The sequence below is a fragment of the Mastigoproctus giganteus genome, chromosome 8 (assembly GCF_048544385.1).
Source record: "Mastigoproctus giganteus isolate SK-2022 chromosome 8, ASM4854438v1, whole genome shotgun sequence".
Taxonomy (NCBI): domain Eukaryota; kingdom Metazoa; phylum Arthropoda; class Arachnida; order Uropygi; family Thelyphonidae; genus Mastigoproctus; species Mastigoproctus giganteus.
Window position 1 is genome coordinate 4490566 of NC_143582.1, and position 19633 is coordinate 4510198.

The 19633-nt window shown below is 39.7% G+C and overlaps 1 protein-coding gene across 1 annotated transcript in view; it reads left to right on the plus strand.

Annotated features, from left to right (window-relative positions):
• LOC150081212 (popeye domain-containing protein 1-like) overlaps positions 1-19633 on the plus strand; it is a 127073-nt gene that overhangs the window by 58756 nt on the left and 48684 nt on the right. Inside the window, exon 2 of the mRNA XM_090379427.1 lies at positions 15775-15884. The gene's annotated coding sequence lies outside the window, so the exon portion shown is untranslated. The remainder of the gene's footprint in view (positions 1-15774; positions 15885-19633) is intronic.

The following is a 19633-nucleotide window of genomic DNA, read 5'->3' on the forward strand; positions in this document are numbered from 1 at the left end:
TGTAGTTTATACGCTTTGTAGGAACTTTGTGGAGTCTGTCCAGCGTCGTTGCCAGATGGTCATCAGATGGGTTTGTAGTCTTCTTTTCTCCATGGATCAGTTATTGGAAGAATCTGTGGTAAAGTTCATGAATATAGTGCTGGTTCCACGGTGCAGATGGTAGAGCATATCCATGGGCAACTTCTAGGTCTAGGGCAGTAGTGTCCAACCGTTTCCCGTACGGGGGACGTATTCAAAATTAGATTTGTTTCGGGGCCACACAGAGTGAGTCAAGAAAAAATTGTGTCACATTTTCTATTTCTTGTTACTCGTAAAAGGAAGTTTCTATTTTCATGTTACCGTTTTTTCTTTTCAAGCTATATATAATAAAATGGAAATTCCCAGCACTTTTCTGTGCAACAAATCTATGTCAGTGACTTATTTTTTAGATTTTATTAAAATTATAAAAATATGACTTACTTTTGTTTGTTTTTTTTAAATACTTTACTTTTGTTTCTGTTTGATAAACTTCACTTTTCTTTTAAAAAAAAATACTTTTGCTTTTAAATTCTCATTTTAGAAAATTCACCACCTGAAAAGGATCACTGCTTTTCAATATTAAGATGAATAAATAAATATAAAGATAAATCTAAAATTGAAATATTCGAAACTTTTATTAAATACAATACACAATAACATTTACTGGACAAAACTTAACTTTAATAAGATGATTGAGGCTGGATATTTTTAAATAATTGTTCAAAATTTGGTTGCGAATTTGTGACGCCAATCTAAATACATAATGAAGATTATGTCCTGATGGTATTTCTCGATGGAGCTCCAGGTCCTGATGGTATTTCTCCACTTGTTCTCAAAACCTGCGCTCCTGAACTTACTCCTGTGCTATGCCACCTTTATTCACTTTCTTATTAGTATTAGTATTAGTAACGGCCGTATGGTGCAAGAAAGCCTATGGCTTATGCTGCACCAGCCAAAAAAAAAAAAAAAAAAAAAAAAAAAATCCGAACAAAACAATGATAAAAACAAAAATTAAATAAATAAATAATAATAATTAATAAATAAATAAAAATAATAAAATGAAATAAAAAATAAATAAAAAGGAAATTAATCCTATCATCCTATGCGCTTCCCTTACCCGAAAGTACTATCCAGATGACCTTTGAATTTCCCCAAACTGTCGGCCTCTACCACCCATGAAGGCAACTTATTCCAATAATTTATAACTCGCTGGCTAAAATAAAACTTCCTGCAGTCCAATCTAAACATTTCCCCCCGTAACTTGAATTTATGTCCCCTAGTTCTAGCATAATTTATAATCTTGAAAATTTTGTCCTCATTCATTTTACTGATGCCTCTCAGAGCCTTAAACACCTCAATCGAATCTCCTCTAAGGTGTCTAGTTTCCAAACTCTGCAACCCACATATTCGAAATCTTTCTTCATAAGGACGCCCTTTTGCCGATCTCACCAGGCGAGTTACCCTTCTTTGCACCGTTTCAAGAAGCTCGATGTCTTTCTTTAGGTGCGGTCTCCATACTTGAACACAGTATTCCAAGTGTGGTCTAACATAAGCCTTATATAATGGGATTATCACGTCCCTATCTCTACTTGCAAAAGTTCGATAGATCATCGATAGGACACCATGGGCCTTCCTTGCAACCTGTTTACAATGCTCAGAGAATTTCATGTCTGACCGTATCGTAACACCCAAGTCCCTTTCCTCCAGTACTGGGTTTAGTTGAACTCCACCAAGTGAATAAGTTATTTTGGGATTACTGTTTCCCAGGTGTAATACCTTACACTTTGTTGGATTAAAGCACAGCTGCCATTTTTCTGACCATTCTTGAAGTCTATCTAGGTCTCTCTGAAGAAGCTCAGCTTGACAGTGATCATTAACTACTCTACCAATTTTAACATCATCTGCAAATTTAGACATCACGCCCTCTATCCCTTCATCAATGTCGTTTATGAAAATTAAAAACAACAGTGGTCCTAATACTGATCCTTGGGGAACCCCACTTCTTACATCAACCCAATCTGAGGAATAGCCATTTATCACAACCCTCTGCCTCCTGCCCTGAAGCCATCCTTCTATCCATCTAAGGATTTTCCCAGTGATTCCAACCTGTTCCAGCTTATAAAGCAACCGCTCATGTGGGACTGAGTCAAAAGCTTTGCTGAAATCTAAATAAACAATGTCGAAATTATTCCCTAAATCCAGCTCGTGAGTGACCCTTTCGAAATAGCGAACCAGATTTGTTAAACATGATTTTCCCTTTACAAAACCATGCTGAGTATCCTTGAGAATTTCAATTCGATCCAAATGATCCTGAATTCCACCCTTGATCATTGCCTCCATGATTTTCCCTACTACTGAAGTCAGACTGACAGGTCGATAATTTCCCACTTCACTTTTAGAGCCACCCTTATGTATGGGAGATACATTTGCACTTTTCCAATCCAAGGGAATCTCCCCAGAGTCTAGTGATGCTTGCATAACCAGCCTCAGTGGTTCAATGCACTCGCTTGCCGCCTCTCTCAAGATTATAGGGTATATTCCATCAACTCCAGGAGCCTTTCTGGTCTGTAGGCTTGAAAGTTTTTTCATTAAATAATCTTGCGAAATTTCAATATCATTAATTACATATTTTTTAACTTCGCCCCCACAATTTCCCATTGCCACAAAAGGGTTTTCATTTGTAAATATCGATGCAAAATAACTGTTGAGTTCATCTACAACGGCAGCTGGTGTATTTATTACTATCCCCTTTCCCTTACGTAAAGGTCCGATCTGGTTTGTCCTGCTCTTCTTGGCATTTATATATGTGAAGAATTCTTTATCCCCCCTCTTTGCTCTGTTTGCTAGCGATTTCTCATAAACTGCCTTTGCCTGTCGAACCTTTTCTGTGGCTCTATTACACATCACCTTGTAGCTGTTATAGGCTTCAGTACTTTTTATTGCTCTGTAACATTTCCATGCCACCTTTTTCTGCTCAAGTAATGTGGCAACTTCACTATTCATCCAACTTGGAACCCTTCTCGTGGAGTATTTTTTTAATGGTATATACGCATTCAAGGCATCTGTGATTAATGTTTTAAAAGCGTACCACAGTTCAATTGTATTCATTCTCTGCGCGATATCTACCCAGTTAATAGAGGCCATGTAGTACCTTAAGGCATCGTAATTTCCTTTTCTGCAATTAAAACCCATTCCTTTGCCTTTTACTACTGCTACCTCTGTGTCTTCATCATCCACCGTAGAACTCCGTGATCACTTCCTGCTACTGGTTCCTCTACTGTCAGCCCCCTGTTATGTCATCTGATTCATGTGTGATGATGAGGTCTAGGATATTCTTTTCTCTAGTACTTTCCCTGACATGTTGATACAAATAACAGTCATCTAGCTGATTTAAAAATTTTGTTCCCCATGTCGAGTTTCCTTCCCATTTACTCCAATCAATTAGAGGCAAATTGAAATCACCCATAATAAAGCATTGATGCTTACTTGCCCATTCCATTTGCATGTAGAGGCTTTTGTCATAGTCTTCACAATCACCTGGTCTATAGATTACTCCTACTCGCATTGTACCTTTGTTTCCAACTATCTCACACCATACAGACTCTATACTAGCATGTGAAATGTCTGAATCCGGGAAAGCTATCGTCGCACTCAGGCTGCTTCTGATAAGAAGCATTACCCCACCACCCCTTCTATCTACTCTATCCTTCCTAAATACATTATACAAGCCGTACTGAAACTCATCATCCCCAATTTCCGGGTGGCACCACGTCTCTGTAAGCCCTATTATGTCCGCGTTACTTGTTTTAACCAGCAGTTCGAATTCGCTCATTTTATTGACGACACTTCTAACGTTACTGTATAAACAATTAAGATTTACTGTTCTTGTATATTTAACAACCCTAACACAACCTAACACAACCCTTGAAGTTTTTTAGGCTCTCTTCCCTGATATTAGCTACCCGCTCACGTGAAACGTCTTTGTCCCCAGAACATCTAGATAATACATCCAGTTGGGGTAACACATAAGAACTCTTAAGGTATGTGCAAGAGTTACATTGACCAATATTATCAGATAAACGCGTGTCAGTATTACCCACATCCCCCCTAACTAGCAGTTTCCCTGAGCCTTTAAGGTATCCTCAATAATACTGGCAAAAACTTTTGCACCACCTTTGTTTAAGTGTATCCCGTCTCTACAAAACAAATTCCTTCTACCTACAAGTGTGGGCCATGCTGATAGAAATTTACCCCCTAAAGCCTTGCAGATTCCTTCAAGTCTTGAGTTAATCCATAAAGCTCTTAACATATAATCCCTCCTATCGTGTCTGGGCAGAATTGCAGACACATAGACATTATGGCCTAGCTCGCGACATTTTCTCAGCATGGTCCTGTATTTTTCCAACAAATCGTCAGATCGTGTACGTTTAATATTATTTGTTCCGACATGAATAATGATATTTTCTTTACCCCCTTTAAAATCTGACAGTCTGTTGGTGACATCATCAATAGTTGCTCCCGGCAGACATACCCTGGTTCTGCTCCACCTATCTTTATTACAAAAAATATTCCCCGTTTCCCTGACAATGGAGTCTCCTAATAAAACAATGTCCTTTTTAACCAGGGTAGTTTGCGCTTGGTTTTTCTATTTTGAGGCTCGAATCGGGTGTACATCACTTGGTAGATTGCTGGAGTTTTGAGTCCCTGACGAGCTCCCAGAAGCATTATTTTCGAGGGCAGGCACTCGTTTTTTCAGGGATTCAAATTGTTCCATCAGTGCACCAAATTGTAATTTAAGATCGGTGCACTCCTTACATCGATCACAAAGAAAAGAATCCCCAGGTGAGGTAGGATTAGTCACCAGGTCGACCTTGGAAAACATTCCACAGGTTCCACAACGGATTAAATCATGACTCACCCGTAAATCGCCATCTGCTATTTCCGTGTGAGTCACGATACCCTGTGACGTGTTTAAGGCAGATCTCGTAACTACCATTATAAAATTAAATAAATATCAATGAAAGTAACTTTAAAAAATTATATCTATAATATTATTAAAATCAAACAGTTACAGGAAAACCTATAACAAAATAATCCAACAATATCTAAATAAATCAAATATTTAAAAGCACTATCCAAAAGTAAACCACTTAACTGAGGAGCCCTGTCTAAGCGCGTCCGCTCACATCGAATGCCAACGTACGAATGAAGTTCTTATTCCAAAGTTGTTTTTCCTTCTGCTTGGAAATTTCCTCATATCCAGTCATTTCCTAAAATTGGTGAAAAATCCCTCCCATCCAATTATCGTCCCATTGAAATTACTTCTACACTTAACCGTCAACTCTTAACCTATCTAGAAACCTTCCGTCTAATCAACGATCGCCAGTATGGATTCCGTCAGTGTCGATCCACTGGTGATATTCTGGCTTATGTTACTCATTTATGGACTAATTCAATGGAAAGGTTCGGTGAAACACAAGTAGTTGCTCTTGACATCTCAAAGGCTTTTGATCGTGTTTGGCATAAAGGTCTTCTAAACAAGCTCCCATCTTATGGTTTGCCAACTGTTCTTTGTAAATGGTTATCCAGTTTTCTCTCTGACCACTCACGGAGATTAATGGTAGATGGCTCTCGGTCTTCTAACATCTCCACTAATGCTGGTGTCCCCGAAGGTTCAGTTCTTTCCTTCACTCTTCTCCTCTTGTATATTAATTACCTTCTTCCATTGACTGGAAATCCTATCCATAGTTTTGCCGATGACAGCACATTGCATTCCACTTTCCATTTTGAAAAATCTTACCCTGCTCAAGCAGTTTCAACTTCTCGAATATCCGCTACCAATTCCTTAAATGCCGATCTCCAAGTAATTCTCCAGTGGGGCAAAGACAACGTAGTTGATTTCAATCCTTCTAAAACTCAGTCTTGTCTTATATCTCGCAAAAAGGATTCTTCAGCTCCTCTGCTTATCTTTGGTGACACTCCGATTTCTAGGCAAGATGACATATATCTCTTTTGGGGATTACTCTGACTTCTAATCTTTCTTGGCACAAGCACATTACAAATATTGCTTCCTCTGCATCTAAAAAACTTGGTTTTCTCTTTCGCTCTCGGCGTTACTTTTCTTCCAAACAGCTGCTCACTCTGTATAAATCGCAAATCCGCCCTGCCATGGAATATTGTTCCCACATCTGGGGTGGTGCCCCCAAAACCTCTCTCAGGCTTCTTGATTCCATTCAGAAGAGGGCAGTTAGGTTAATTAATGATTCATCTCTAACAGAGTCTCTCCACTCGCTGTCTCATAGACGCACTGTTTCTGCTGCATGCCTCTTCTACAGATACTTCCATGGGCCCTGTTCTTCTGAATTGGCTTCTATAATTCCCGCTTTCTCTTTCAAAACAGTCCGAACACGTGCCGCCACCAGCCAACATCCATTTACTGTCCAACTTCAAACTCACAGAACCAATTTCTCATCTTCCTCGTTTATTCATTCAACTGCCGTTTTCTGGAACAACCTTCCTTCATACGTATTTCCTGAAAATTACAGAAGTTCAAGTCCAGTGTCAACAAATATCTTCTTTCGGCTTCTCAACTTCCAACTTCCAACCCATGCACGGTGCTATATGTTCTAATACCTCTCGTGTTTGGGGTTTCATAAAAAAATGCTCATCTGTTATTCTGTTTCTTTTTAAATATTTATTTGATTTTACGAGTGAAAAAAAATCTGCTTGCAAACATACGTTGATCTGAAGAAAGTAGCCATTTTCATGGCATTTTCTATTAGCAGAAAATATTCAGATGGGAAAGTCTTGTAGAATTCAAATAGTTTATTTTTGCAGTCTATATACTTATTTTTGAATCATATTTTGGCTTGAAGATCAATAATTTCAAGTTGCAATCTGGAATTGTAGTTTTCAGCCATAGAAGTAAATGGATTCTCAAACAACAGCTCATGTTTTTTCATGGGATTTTATATCAAAAAATCGACTTTCAAACTTGTCAAAAATTAATTGTAATAACGAAAGGCAACGATTCTTTGGAAATGTGTTTCTTCCTTAGCTTAGTACAACATTCAAAATGAAATAAATTGCCTCGTTCAACTGGAATTTAAATAACAAAAACTTATTCTGAAATGATTTGATGTCACCAAACAAATCAGACCAATTTTACTTTCCCCTTGTAGTTTTAAATTAAGAGCATTTAAATGACTAGTATGAATTTCAAGATCAAACAGCCACTCCATATTTTATAGTTGTTTTATTGATTTCCCTCTTTCTGTGTTGAAACATTCGTTGATGTTTCAATCAGCCACATGAAGGCCATGTGATCTTGTAAAATTTACAGTTTAAATAACTACATTCATAACATGTTGGAGATCCAACACTTTCCCATAAAGAGCTTCTTGATGCGCAATGCAGTGAATTCCAATCGGAGTTTCAGCTCCGATATCTATCATTTTCTTGGTTATTCCCGGTACTGTTGCTGATGATACTCAACCTCTGGGGGGAGGGGGGGAGGACCGCCTGACTCTTTGAAAAGCACGCCTCTTCGTGTCTTCTGAAGACTTCCAGCTCTTGGGACCACCACGGGTCCGCACCCGGTCGTGGAATCTTTTTCGGAATTGTTTGGTTGCCTACATTGATTATTGCTTCAGAAACAACTTTCTGGTGCAGATCTGGGTTCTGGTTTTCTAGGTTATTGGTCAGCAGACTCTGTACATTTGTACTTATGGCTTGTTTGAAGCTGTCCCAGTTGGCTTTGTGGACTGCATAACGGTGCAACTTTTGGTTGTTGGTTGGTATTCGGTGGATGGATCTCCGCATTTCGAAAGTGATGACTCAGTGGGCTGAGGTGGTCCAGTCATCCTGGACCGTCCAGTCAGTTATGTAGTTGGTAAAAGATCTCGTTGACATGTTGACATCCAGGGCGGTCTCCCAGAGAGTTGAGGGAAATGTAGGCAGGTTGTAAGGACGGTTTAAGACCACAATGCCGCTGTTTGTGAGAAACTCCTCCATGCGCTGGCCATTTCTGGAGCCTCTGCGTTCTAAGGTTTTGCTGTGTCACATGGGTAAGCAGCAATTTAGGTCAGCTCAAATGAAGATTATGGATCCTGGTAGTTCCATTTGAACATAGTGCAGGTATTGGACAGCTGTCAGAATGTCTCCTCCTGGACGACAGTACATGGATATTACGTAAAAATTCCCAGGATAGATGAGATAATATGTGCATAGGTGGCCCATGTAGAATATAGATGAGATATCTTCGTAACTGTCAAGTTGGGATTGCGCACGACCACGGCCGTCCAGGGCGTTTCACCTTCCACTTGAACGATCTTGTCGTTCAGTGGGTATCGACATACGGTATTTGCGAGTGTGTATGGCTCCTGGAGGAGCAGTATATCATAGTTGTCTTCCTCCACCTTTTGCCTTGTCTGGGAAACAACAGCTTTGGCTCGCTAAGCATTTAATTGCAGGAATTTGATACAGATGGTATTATGTTTTTAGGCAGTGTCCCCATTATCGATTTTTTGTTTTTGGGCACGCTTTGCCTTCAGATATACGGGGCACTTATTATCTCGGAGTGAATGGGAGTGAGGAAGTTTGTGCCATTTGCTGTTAGCACAAGTCGGATCTTTATCTTTGTTCGGGCAGTTTTTGAAATTGTGCCCCTTCTCTGCACACGTGCGTCCAGGCGGTAGCCACAAGTTACCGCTTGGACGCACGTGTGAGTGGTGTGCCCAAAGCAGCAATACGTGAAGCAGTGTATGTACATCTTCGTTTGTCTGATTATGGCTTGCCAAGCCTCAGGTGCCAGTTCGATGACCCAGTTTATGGAGCTTCAATTTTTACTCTTGGTTTGATATTTTGGTGTGATCAGTTTTAACATGTCTCTGTCGGGGAGAACTTGCTGTAAATTTCTTCTACAGATCTCCTCGCAGATGGTAGAGGGAGTCAATTCTTTGTCCATATCAAAAACAACGATACAGGGGGTCCTTTTCATCGGCGGCTCAGCAGTGAGACCAAGCGTAGGGATCTTAGTGGTGTTTAAAATTAAGTTGGCGTCGTCTTTGGTTTCAGTTTCGATAATGACTCCGGTGTTACGCGTTTTCCATATTGATTTTATTCTTGCGTTCCTGAAGTCTCCAGTAAGGGAGTCTATGACTGTCTTCATTACCTCTTCACTGGTTTTGTGTGCTTCAAAGTTTGTTGACTTGAGCACCACTAGATGTGGTTTTGGTAGAAGCGTTTTCCTAGGTGCGGCGGTGATTTGGGCATTTGTGGTGTTATTAGTATTCCTCAGCACTTGTGATTAAGGTGGGGCGCGCTGTGGAATTTGATTGCCGCCATCTGTTTGGAGGGCTTCCAAGGTCACAATCGCCCTCTGGTGTTGTACATGCGTATCCATCAGTATGGTCTCTAGCTTTGTCCACTGGAGGATAATTTCTGCGCAAAGCATTGATGAGATCCTACTACTGTTGTCTCTCAGTATGGTCTTCAATTTAGTTCTAATAATCATGCTTTGTTCTGGTACTGTACCCTCTGGGTTGGTGGGATAAAGAACAGGTGTCTTATCCGCTTGTTTTGGATCTTCCATTGCTCGGGATTGCTCATGTGTTTCTTTAGTCTGTCTGGTGCTGCGGGTTTCTCTGTCTGATTTAGGGACTTCTTTCTTATTTTTCCTCTTGGTGGTATGTCCTGGTTGCTGGTCGCCAGGGTCCACCATCTTGCTATTGGGATCGCGTTCCGCCATGGCACAAGCCAGGATGTCTTCCGTTTGGCTTTCAGTGCCATTTTGGATCTCAGAAATGTCATAGTTGCTTTCCATTATGACAGATCCGGATAAACGGTAATATTTGGACGAGCGGGATGATATCTCCCGGGAGATGGGAGATGGCGAGAGACTCCGATCACAAGTTCATGCGTGAGTTTAACACCGAGTTATAGCCTGTTGAAGTTTTTGGCTAACCACAATTAACACGTGGGGGAACAGCCAACAGTAGAAATAGCCCTAGAGGATAGGGCTACTTTGGCGTTGGCGAGGTCGATTTGACGAGAAAACTGACAAGGGAAAAGTTGAAGCACTGCCATGATGAGTTTATGGTGGGGGGGAGCACGTGGTACTCATGGCTAGTCACTGTTTTTCACTTTGAATGTCACAAATAACGCCGAGACACGACGAAGTGTTCTTGAAGGTCACTCAGGGGGAAACCCAGCCCCAGTCGAAAAGCAGAATTCAGACCTGCTGACCACAAAAGGGCCTGAGGCCACGCTCCAATGCTAAGACAATGGCACTATGGAAGGCAGACCCATTATCCTTAGCGTTGAATAAAATAACGCACAGAATTCTGCTTGCACCCAGAATAAGCAAAAATAAAACTCACCAAGGTGATCCAACTTATTAGTTCTTCAAGTGGGACATTGACATGTATCTTGTCAGTTATTAGTTCTTCAAGTGGAACAAAAATTAGGACTCTAACGCAACTTTAACACAACGAAGCAACCATTCAGCTTCTCGGAGACCGATAATCTGCCCTCTTTCGAAGTCGCTGAGTTGTTAATATCAGTGTGGAACTTGACGACTCGGCATTCTCTAAAGTCTGAAGTCCGTTCTTGCGAGACAGAAGCCTGTTAACTGCGTCACACATTGAACCCCCACAATCTCTACGTTCGTTTTTATATCAGCCCAATTGTTCCGACATTTTAATCATTTGTTAGTAAATGAAAGAGCATCAAGGCTCTTTCATTTCAAGGTCCTACGTTATTGATCATTTGCATATCTCGGTGCAACTCATCCACCTGCTGATTTCTTCTGGGTGCTGCAATTTTAACGCTACAGAGTGTAAATATTAAACTGTTATGATTTTCATCTCAACCATCTTCGTATTACATCTACACTTTTTCAAGACACAAAGCGTTTTAAAGCTTCTTTATTGCAGCATTAATTGATTTCCTTGTTAATCACCAAGGCAGCACAGAAAAGCTCAAAAATTATTAATTCCGTAATTGAACTCCACACTGTTCAACATCAGTTCATCACATTGTTGCAATTCATTCGGTTGTGTAACTCCTTATTCAAATTCGCTGTTTCCTTCAAAGCCATTACAGAATAAACTTCTATGGGTTCCAGGATATTCTTATCACCTTCTTTTGAACACAATGGCGTGCAGGAAGACTCATAATGAAGCAGGTTGCCAACAATTAGAATGTTTCCATGGCAACTCACACTTATCTAAGAGGTACAATAGTAGTGTCTGTTATTCACGCAAGAGCTTAGCGCGCAGTTTTAATTAATATCAAATTATCCTAAGAAACGCTGATAATAAGAAAGGTAACTCTTAAGTCACTGGGCATTTCGAAATCGGAATAACTCCAAATTTAACATTACGCCGTTAATTCTAACTTAATTATCCTCCCAAGTAATCAGTCTACATTAAGAAAGCTAAGCTGGAAAGTAACTGAAATGCATTCATCTTTGGTTCTCTTCACGCAACGCTGACGTCTCCATTATTCGGGTTTCATCTTGTCCTATTTTCTTTCCATCTCCAGATGCACACCTTTATCACTGTAGAGATGGGCCCACTTTTTCCTTTCTGTCTGGTCTGAAAATAATATTAATAAGTAATACGCTCTCTGTTGTCATAGCAACCGTCATCCTGTGTTTCCAGATGGTTTCCTTGAGGAGCTTACAGCAGTTCCCAGTTGAAATTATAAGACAAATATCTCGATTCTTTACTTAAGTCTTGCTGTAATGTCGATGGTGTTATTTAAGGAAGATATCTGACTGAAGAAACTCTTGAATCTTGAATTGATGAATATTGCATTTCTATCGCGACATATTTGTACCAGTTTTCATTTTCATTTTTGAATATTTATTTCCCATAATACATCGGTGATGCACTGTAAATGGCAATCTTGAATATAAGCTTAAAAGTAGAACACCTGCTCCACCAATGTGCCACCACACCCTAACACTGTCATTATTGATTGATTTTCGATTGCAAATGTCACTCCGACAGTGATCGATTATGCTAAAGAAAAAGAATAGCCATTAATGAGTACCAGTTGTATTGAAATACAGCCGGAGTAGGTCATTCACCAAGCAGAAGGAGAACCATACTCTATCATGTTTGAAATGTTACTTTCCTCCACTTCTCATGGAACAGTTATTGATGCGATATCTTCGAGGAAAACTATAGTAAAGTATTTGCCAACCTTGATACTAATTGATCTTTCGTTTCTGTTTGGAGAGAAAGAAGAAGAATGGGTTGATCCTTGACTCCGAGTTTCGTCCATTAGTTGCTTAAAGGCATCTTTCGAAAGGGGAAATGTGATCCCATATTTCAGATCTCTTTGAGCATACACAGAGATCTTTATCTACTGCCCAATCATAACCCACGCTGAAAGAATAACTGCAGCACTTCAATTAATGGGTACCAGACATTGCTTAAACTGGCATGGGAAGGCACTTAGTGCTACGTTCCTTGTTTCTGATAATGGCAAATGTAAATTAACATTGCAACCATGCCTGGGTTTCATCATATTTGCATTAATGAGGGAATCTATTAAGTGGTGTTTCTCTTCCGGGTCTAAAGCGTTTCATTTTTTCCTTCTCTACCTGTACTTCCATGTAATTAAATTTCCGTAAGTTAGTGTGTTGACACAAACCTGAGCATTGGAATAATTAATCTTAACTAATTAAAGTAGCAAGCTAGTTTTATAAGAATATTTTCTAGATAAGATTAATATCTATTGATATTTCGCTCCCAGACCAATTAATTATTTATAAGACATAACAGTATATGAATACACAGATATAAGTATCTTATATCGTTGCAATTATCATATAATGATATAAGGTACTTGCAACGATATATCCTATGAGATACACTGCCCTACCAAAATAACGGAAACTCGATCCCATTTTCAAAGGAATACATTCAAATGTTGGAAATTAACTTGTACGTGAATTATCAATAACACTTCGTTAAACATCATATGATATAATTCGCATAAAAGGAAGAGGAGGTAAAACAGTGCAATTAGAAATAAGCAAAGTTTCAACCTTTGAAACTCAAGGTTTAAACAGATAAAGAGTATAATATAACTCAGTTCCAAAGGATACTTAATTGTTGGCGTGCCTGAATCTGGCACCACAAAACAGAAAGGACTGAGGACAGCATAGGATTTTCCAAAGTTTATTACGCCTGAGAGTTTATTACACTGAGATAGCTTTGGAAGTCGGGTGTTGGCCAAAGAGCACCATGTGTAACAGAAACATCACAGTTACCCAGCTAACCACTCAATAAAACGTAGCAAGACCAATATCCACATGGAATATAGGCTATGTCATTCGACAGCCGTCAAGGGTACCCATGCTCACTGCTAGACACAAGAAACTGTGCCCTGAATGAGCACATCAGCGCCAACACTGAATCACTAACATGTGGAAATCTGTCGTCCGGTCTAATGAATCACATTTCCAGCTCTAACATGCTGATGGGAGTATCCGCATTTGAAGAAAGTAACATGAGGACGTGGCATCTGGCTGCACTGTTGGAGTTCGGCAGGCTGGAGGCGGTGGTCTTATAGTTTATTGAACTGTTTTTGTAGTAATTCCAGGTTGTGTGATAATTATTGATCAACAGCTCGAATGGTTACCTTTATATCGTCGCCAACCAAGTTCACCCCTATATGATGACTATATCCAGACAAAAAGACAACTCCGCGCCACAAGGCCCGGTCGGTTGTTAACTGGTTTCAAGGAGATGACAATGAATTTCCCGCCCTCCCATGGCTGCCCGATTCATCCGATCTCAACCCAACTGAGTATATTTGGGACATACTAGAAAAGGACATTCGACCATGGACCTGACAAAGTGAGGGCATTACTGGACACATTGTGCAATGCATGGACAGCACTACCACAGGACACACTGCAATACCTTGAGGAATCCATGGTAAGAAGTGAACGGGGTGTATTACGGGCAAAAGGCAGCTTCACGAAGTATTACGTACATGTTGCCATGATAAGCCAACTCAATGTATATTTATAAGTGGTCAAAAGACTAAGCATATCCGTCCAGAAGACGTAATTTATACCAGGCTGGGGAGGGCAAAGGAAATCAACTATACCTGCTCAAATAATGTATAGAAAATGCGAAATCTGGGGTCGCGGGTCTAACACTTCCCATAAATGACGCACTTTTTCGGACAGTTAGGTTATGTCCCTGTTAAGCTCCAGTGTAGATCATAACTACTCTGCTCGCGGGTAGCAGAGAAGATATGATCACCGTCCTCCCACACCTGAGTTGAAACCGGCCTGGTTTGATTCCTGTCAATGAATCAAGGAACTTTTATGGTTTTTCCGTGGCTGAGTTAGTCGGTCTCTGGCGAGATAAGAAGGTTTTTTCTCCCGGAAACTCGGATTTTTCTTCCAACAAAACATTCAAAACAATTTATGGACATTATATACTTGGGCGGATGAGGTTATTCTCAGATAACCTTAATATGATAACTTAAGGCGTCATATATTCTGTTTGTGATTGCGCCTGCTTTTCGGTTGGCTTGCTGTTGGCTGGACGAAAACTCGAGTTTAAGTGGGATTTTTCGTACAAACTTCGCCTGAGAAAAGCGATTGATAAAGTTCACATTTGGTGCATTGACGAAGTGATTGATAAAGTTCACATTTGGTGCTTATTCTTGTGCTACAAATCCTTCATGAAATAAAGTTATCAATAACGTATTTCACCATCCTAATGTAATGCGCAGAATACAGTTCATTTAAAATCACTATAATACGTTGCTAACCTAAAACTCTATATAGATTTCGATATTTTTTCCAATGAATTTTGCCATCCAGAACTTTATCCAATTCTTAAAATTCCTATTTATTATTAGATTAATTTCCTTATTATACATAATCCAGGTGTTTTAACCCCTCCATACGGTAACTACGACACACTCATGCACACACATACGCTGATATAATTCGCTCCTGTATATTTAGCAGCGTTTCTTTTCTTAGCCTCTGTGGTCCTTTGTGAACAAAACGAGTTATGCTTTGACACCAATCTTCAAGTTACGGAACCTCAAGCTTAGCACCCAGCCATATCTTCCTTCAGATAGCCAAAAGCGGCGCCAATAATGACCAAACGACGCTGAGACTAGCGTCTTCTGGTGTTTGCAGCTTACCATAAATTCGAGAACACTTCGTGACAGACGCTAACGGGGCTCCGCGAAACCATGAGTAAATAATACATAAAGGTCATTCTGATGTCTCGCTAGTTCATTTATAATTCCACGAAATCAGCTCACTTGCAAACATCTGCTGTGTACACACCAAGGGGTTGTTTAATTAGTGGCGAGGAGGTCTTCAACAGCCACTCTGTTCGTCCGTTCTCGGTTGCTTTTTCCTCTGGTGGACTTTATCTTCCTAGTAATAATTTATAAACTGTAATTGATAATCTATTAAGAATTAATAATCGCTAATAGTACGAGTGTCTCATGATCATGGAGTAACTCTACCACTGAAATAAAATGTGTTATTCCAAAATTATGACGCTTTCTTCCAGCAAAAGAGAGAAACTGGGCATAGAACTGACGTCATTATCTTCATATAAAATATTCTTTCTTCCACAGTAACAGATCGCCGAACATAGCATTAAGATTACAATTCCCCACAAATTAAGATAAGATTAAGACAAATTCAAAGTCAGTTTGGTGCACTCTTGTTTAGTAATATGCTTCTGTTTTTTCCAGAATGATCAGCCATCGCCATGGTAATTACAAAGTCCAGCCAAGCCGAAGAAAGAACAACGAACAATTTTCCAGCTAGATGTAGAGAATCGAGCCGTACAGCACAAAGTAGTGTAAGTTATCTTTAATACTGTGTTTATGCACGTAAAAATAATCATCTAAGATTCTTCATTAACTCATCTTGTGTTCTGTATACGAGTATCTGTCTTTACCAATGTTGTTATATTTTTTAATATCAGTCTAGAGAATACGATAGACACCCCACTAATGAAGTACAGCACAAGAACGATTATAAAGTTGTCGAAAAATATATAAAAAAACAGTTATTAACAGAGTACACCATGAATTGGATGATGGTTGTCTTCAATTCTGTCTAAAGATAAAAACGGCAAGTAAATCCTAAACCAACACTCACTATAAAGGGGGGGGATGAAAAAAGTAAGTGGCGAATTGTAATATCTTCGAAAGGGAGGGGAATTTTTGCCTTTTCTTAGGGATGATTTTATCATTTTAATTTCTTCAAGAAAGTTGGGCTTTTCTTGGAATGGAAGAAAGAATCTTTCCATCCACCTTGATGAGACATGAAACCAGATCTTTAAAAAGAACTAGGAGGACAGCAATTGCAACCACAGTACTATCTCTCAGGGGTTACTTCTTAGCACACTGATGTTGATCTTGGCACCCTCACAACTGATTTTTTTCAGCAACTGCTGTTTCTGAGACTTTCAACATGGACACCAGTTTCACATGTAGACAAGAAGAAGGAGGTTCTGTGACTACTCCAACCTTCCTATCAATCCACATGCTTAGGAAGCGTGTCATTTAAAAAAAAATTCCAAACAGCTTTTGTATGGAAGAATTATGGGTGATTTCAATTTGTCCCTAATTGATTGGAGCAAGTAAGAGTGAAACTCACCGTGGAGAACAAAATTTTTAAAAATCGACTAAACATTCATGGGAACAAATTTTTAAATCAGCTAGATTCTAAGTCAGATCATGCAGACAGAAGAGCAATCATTAGCTGTAAGTGATCACGGTGTTCTAAGTTGGATGATGATGATTAGGGTCACCCGGAGTTATTTCAACTACCCATGTGTATTGTATCTGTAAACTGCGTGTGTTCGTTGGTCTATTTGCCTGTTTTGCTGGACTAAAACTTCGAGTTTCCGGAAGAAAAACCTTGCAATCTATGCCTGAGACCGACTAACTCAACCACGGAATGAAAAAAAAGCCCATAAGTTCCTCACGATGGGATTCCAACCCGGATCTTTTCCACTCCGTATGGGTAGGACAGTTTCGATACCACTGTTCTACCCACGCAGACGATGGGTGGAGCGAGAAAGTCATAACCCTGCTAATATTGCAAATGAATTGAACAGGCATTTTGCATCATATTTCCGGAAGAAATACCCTTCACTCTCTTGCCGCCTCCCTTAAAATTACTGGGCTATCAACTCCAGAAGTTGATGGCCCAGTAATTTTTTGGGAGGAGCAAGATAGTGCATTGAACCATTAAGGTTAACTATGAGGACACTAGACACAGGAATTACTACCTCGGAGAGGAGAAGTGCAATTGCATCCCCAGTACATAAAGGTGTCTAAGAAGAAGTCGATAACTACCGACCGGTCAGTCTGACTTCAGTGGTAGAGAAAATCATGGACACAATGATAAAGAGTGTAATATGGGATCATTTAGATAAAAATAGAATTCAGAAGGTAATAGCGCATGGTTCGTAAACGGAAAATAATGTTTAACCAACCTGATTCGCTATTTCGACAGAGTAATTCATGAGATGCATGTAAGATATAATTTCAACATTGTTTACTTATATTTCAGTAAAACCTTTGACTGAGTCTACAAGATAGGTTACTATATAAGCTGGAACATGTTCCAAAATCTTTAGATGGATTGGAGGATGGCTGCAGGGCAGAAGGCAGAGGGTTACAATTAAGGATTTTTCAATTTTGGTTAACGAAAGGAGTGAGGTTCCCAAGGAGCAGCACTGGGATCATTGTTGTTTTTGATTTTCTTAAATGACATCGAATAAGGGATAGAGTGCGTGATGTCAAAATGATATCAGTAGAGAAATTAATAACCAACGACAAGCAGAGTTTGTTCAGGGCGACTTAGACTTCACAGATGGTCAGAAAAGTGGAAGCTATCTTTTAATGCAATAAAATGCAAGGTCTTGGGGAACGGCAACCTGGAAATAACTTACACACTTGGTGGAGTTGAAATAAAAACAGTCGAGAAAAAAAGAAAATTGGAAGTTAGAGTACGGTCAGACTTGAAGTTCTCCAAACAGTGTAGACAGGCGGCAAGGAAGACCCATGGTGTCCTTTCGATGATTTGGCGAATATTTGCTTGCTGAAATAGGGAAGTCATAATACTATTATATAAGGCAATTGTGAAACCACGCTTGGAATACTGGGCCCATGTATGGAGACTGCACCTAAAAAAGGCCTCAAGCTTCTTGAAGTGTCCAAAGACGAGCATAGTGTTTGGGGATAAGGCGCCACCGGTTGTCTGCTACAACTGCGCCATCAGTACTCTTGAGTATACAAAACTCTGTAAATGCCAGAAGTGTGTGTGGCATATGGACATGTGTTGTGTCTTATGTACGTCGGAACCTAGTTCAACTCCACCATGGTACACTGTGATGAATACAGAGCTTTGTGAAATGGGCAGATACAAATATGGTGTTATGTCTGCGAAGTGTGTGTCTTGTTCTATTGTATCTGGCCACTTTGCTACTAGGGAGCAGCGATCACCAGGATGGCTGATCCCTAGTATCCGTCCACGCCACGAGGAGGCGGGCCACAACAATACGCGTACTGTCAAACAAAAGTGACAAGGTAAGAATCCCGCATCCACTGGAGGAAAAATAAATTCCAGTGGATGCCAGCAAATCCCGTTCCACTGGGAGCCCAAACCGGTGGGTGGTAAAAAAAAAAGTAAACTGCAGCCATTATCAACCCACTGCAGGATGGAAACTTCCTCAACAATTCATGTTGAGGGAGGTGGTACCAGCAGATAAATATTTTTTTTAAATAATAATAAATAATAATATTATAATAATAATAATTAAAAAAAAAGAAAAATAATAAAAAATAAGAAAAATAATAAAAAATAAGAATTCTAAAAAATAAAAATATAAAAAAATACAATGAAAATAGACAAATAAAAAAAATAAATAAAAAATCGCCAAGAATAATGAATTGAGCAGTGGTCATGTAGCTTAGTGATGGGGTGGCAATCAGCAGTAATCGAGTAGTTAGAGAAATCAGTAGGTAAAGTCTGGTATCCCTTGTTTCAGAATAAAATTTCAGGTAGACTTGGACAGGGCGACACATGGCAGAACAGAAGACTCGGTGGAATTGGTGCCAGAATCGTATGAAGAGAGGAAAAACATATACAGTCAATGATGGTGGGTGAAATCACAATTCAGTTATAAGGCAGATATCCTGATAGGGAAACCGGCTGGCGCGTCCGTTAAAAATTTCTTTTGAAAATTCTTGGAAGATTTCAAGAGTTTCTTTATTTGTAATTAAATCGTGTTCGTTTCCAGGAGCAAAGTGATGAGATGTAGTTGAGATCTTTTGCCGAAGGTCTTGGTAAGTTGGGCAAGAGTAAATTACGTGTTGCCAGTCCTCGATGCCACCGCATAAGCAAGAATCTGTAGTGGTCAGATTAAACTGTAAGAGCTTTCAATGATCCATGACCTGTTATTAAGTATGATGTGCAGAAACTGGGGAAGAACCATTTCTGTACAATGTTGGAAGAGGTAAATAAGATGTCAGGTATAAACGACTTCGTTACAATGCCTTTAGTAGACAAGGACCACCTGGATTGTCAACAGTT